This window comes from Bison bison, unplaced genomic scaffold (assembly GCF_000754665.1).
Source record: "Bison bison bison isolate TAMUID 2011002044 unplaced genomic scaffold, Bison_UMD1.0 scf7180017864518, whole genome shotgun sequence".
Taxonomy (NCBI): Eukaryota; Metazoa; Chordata; class Mammalia; order Artiodactyla; family Bovidae; genus Bison; species Bison bison.
In genome coordinates, this window is record NW_011495071.1 from 8286314 (window position 1) to 8289942 (window position 3629).

At 59.5% G+C, this 3629-nt stretch overlaps 1 protein-coding gene across 1 annotated transcript in view; it reads right to left on the reverse strand.

The window, feature by feature from the left end:
- The window catches only part of BCL9L (B-cell CLL/lymphoma 9-like), a 28349-nt gene that overhangs the window by 21467 nt on the left and 3253 nt on the right, over positions 1-3629 (reverse strand). The window contains exon 2 of the mRNA XM_010830650.1: positions 487-542. The gene's annotated coding sequence lies outside the window, so the exon portion shown is untranslated. The remainder of the gene's footprint in view (positions 1-486; positions 543-3629) is intronic.

Consider the following 3629-nt stretch of genomic DNA (forward strand, 5'->3'; position numbering starts at 1 on the left):
GGGAGAAAGTGTGCGTGTGCCTGCGTGCGTGCATGCGTGCGCGTGCGCGCGTGTGTGTCTAGGGGTCAGGACAGAAACCACATTACCGTGGCTGGTGGCCACCCTGGCTTTGACTCAGTCAGCTGAGGCCAAAGCCAGCAGGCAGAGGGTAGCAGGCGCTTGGGATGACCAGGAAAGAAACCATACCTTGCCCTCCAGGGGTGACTGGGCTGGGGCTCCCCACCGCCCACCCCGGCTGGGACTTTCACTGGAGCTGCGGTCGGCGCTTTAACCCTTCCTGCCAGGGCCCCGCCCCCGTCCCCACTGGGTCCCAGGTTGTAAGCTGTCAGCACCCCCTCCTCTGGGGGAGGAGAATGAAAGGAGAAGTAGGGGCAGAGAGCCAGGAGGAGGGCGCCCAAGACAAAAAGCCAAGCAGGAGGCTCCGGCAGAGGCAGGCAGAGCTGAGCGCGGAGGGTGTGAGAACACACAAGCACACGGACCTCTCACCTCGGGATAACGCGTGTCGGGCTCGGGCTCAAGGGTGCGGTCGGGGCTGGGGCTCCCTGTGGAGAGAGGGTCACAGCTCGAAGCCCCGGGCCAGCAATCTCTACCCCTGCTCCTCCCAGAACCCCAGCCCCACCCCCAGCACGCACACCACTAAGCATGTACACAGACAGGCTTGTAGCTCCAGGAAGTCCCTGAGCTACTCGGACACCACCCCCCCTCCACGACTTCTGTGGATTGGCCGGGAGCCAGGCCTGACCCAGCCGCCCCACCGCACGGCTCCCCCTCCCTCCCCTGGAAGCAGGAAAGGAGAAGGCCCTGGAGATGCCTTAGGGCTCAGCCCCAGGGTCGGGGGTGGGGTGGGCAGGACTCCTACGTCCTGGCCTGAGGACTCGGGTAGAGGGATGGATGAGAGGCCTGAGGACCCCAGCTTCCAGCACCCACCACCCCGGGGTTATCCTGTGTCAGGGAAAAGAATGGTGTGGGTCCTCTGTCCCTGTGTGGTCTCCCTTGTCTCCGGAAGACTCAAGTCCTGGGGACTGGGCCTAGCTGGGAGGGCCTGGAGGGAGAGAATCGGGCATAGCAGTTCAGTAGGAGGGGGCCGGGTGAAGCTCCCACAGGCAGGCAGGCGGGAGGGAGGCTGGTGGCTCGGCTCAGTTTGTACTGGGGGTCAAAGGGGAGTTCTTTTCCGAAGAATTCTGGGAAAGAAGCCAACTAGAGCAAGCTGCTAACTACCCCTCCCTCTCTCTCTCACTGCACTGGGTTGGGGAGGGGGGGCGCTGTCCCTGCCAACCAGACTTAACCCTCTCCAGCCTGTGGTGTGCCCAGGCCCAGGACAGGGGAACTGGGGAGGGAACCTCGTGCTGGGCCCAACTGCCCATTCTAGGGGGCAAGCATAACATGCCTGCCAGAACATGGTACCACCTGTCTCCATCTGGTACCACCCTGTCCTACCATCACCTGGGTGACTTTTCTGGGCTCATCTCCTGAAGGTGTCTGCAGTGACGTGCATGCGCAGGTCTCAGAGACAGAGATTGAGAAACAAACTGAAGATTCCTTGCCAAGGCCCTCCCCCTGCTGGGTCACTGAGCACTGTACCAACCTGTGCCTTTACCCCTCCCCTCCTTCCGCCGGGTCCTGGGACCAGAGGCCATGGGAAGGGGGGTTAGAAGGAGACAGCTTCTCTCTCTGCCCACCTCTGCTGCTGTCTCCTTAGGCCCTAGACTCCGACAACCAGCCCCTGCCCCAGCCCCCTTCTTCTTCACTGACTTGCTACAAGTGGTTCTAGAAGAAAGTCGTCAATTATAGCCTGAGGTCCCAGGATGGGAAACTGAGTCATAGCGAGGCATCAGGATTCCAAGTGCCTGTGTCCCATGCAGACATGACCATCACAATTTTAGCTTTGGCAAAAAAAAAAAAGAAGAAGAAGGAAGGAAAGAAAGCTCCCCCTAACAACCCCTCATCCTGTAGAACACGATAAAGGACTGTAGAACAAGAAGGACTTCTCAGGGTCAAGGCTACAATGGCAGCTGGCCCCACAGCCAATGTTTCATATTTTTGGGGTGGTATAACCCCCCAAGAGACCAGGCCCCTCTGTCTTCTGCTCAGGCTGGAAACATGAGTGTCTTGTTTTGTCTGCCCCTAACTAGCTAAGTCAACTTTTCTGAAAGCTCCCAGGTCTGGTGAGGCTGGCTGTTTCTTGTCTCCAATGAAGCAAGCCACCCCAGGGGCGGGGGGTTAAGTCCCTTCCCCCATGCCTTTCTGAAGAGCACTGGGCCTCCCTGTCACAGCCCCTACGACAGCACCAGGACAAGAAGAGGATGGACTGGGAGCATCAGACCCCTTGAGATGCCGGGTGTCTGGGGACGGCAGAGGAGGAGAGTCCAGCCCTGGGGACAGTTTATCCCAAAGTCTCCCCACTGCGCACTTTCTCTCCAAGGACCACAGAACTGCCAGAAGCCTTGGCCTTCCTCCAGGAAACCTCCCTTTCAAAGGACAGAGGACTTCATGTCCCAGGGAGCCATCGGGAGACCTGTGGCTACACCCCCAGACATGTTCCAAGGGAGGAGGAAAGAGGCGGGAACAGAGCGCACAGAGTGTGCGCGTGTGCACACACACATGCATCAAAGACACAACCCCGGGCACACACACTTCTCAGATACTCTGACACGTGTACTTGAGAGAGAAACGGACACAACCCCCAAACACACACATCCAAGATACCTCTTTAAAATAACACGAACTCTCCAAAACTGACTCCCTCAGACCCACAGAAGTGCCCACACTCATAGAGAAAGCCCAAGGGGGCCCAGGAAACACAAATGACGTCGGCCGGTCACAGAACTGCTGACAGAAGGTAGACCCACATTGGAATATACTATGCACACACACAGAGACACTGAGTAGTATGCACATGGCCATGTGCTAGCACAAACTCTCTTTCTCTCTCTCTCTCACACACACCCAGGCAATGCACAGCATGAAGCCAGATTAGAGCACTAAATTCTGGGCTAGTGGGGAGGAGGGGAGTCAGAGGAGGGTGGAGAAGTGCTCAGGGATTTCAAAACAATCCTGGTTTCGAAATGCTGGAAATGCTGGATTCAGGGCCATTCTCAGTTGAGGCTGGGGGTGGGGGGAGGGGAAGACAGGCCAGCACAGGGCCACCAGCCTGTGGGAGGAGGGACTTGGACAGAGGGCATCCCGGCCCCTGGGGACACCAAGGTTAGGAGGGGCAGGTGGCCAGGGCCCAGCAGGGAGGGCCCGGGGCGGAAAGGAGGCGAAGGAGGGGAGGCCTCTGCTCCAGCCGCGGACTAGAGAAGTTGGAAGGCGCAGACTAGAGAAGTTGGAAGGCGGGCAGGGGAGACTGCCTGGCCCCTCCCCCTACCTGGGGGCGGTGGTGGCCACCTTCTCCCCCGCAGAGTGGCAGCTGGTTCCCCTTGGCTGCTGGCTAGCAGAGCCCCGAGGCAGGCCTCAAGCTACGGGGCAGAGAGTGTGGGAGGACAGCAAGGGCCTGCAGCGGGTCAGGGACCCTCCCTGGGACCCAGGCCCCCCCACACACACACACTCAGGTCAGGATGGGGGACATCTCCCAGGGAACTCGGAGCTTCCTCCTCTCCATGGGGAGGGCCAGCCCTTATTTAGGTGGC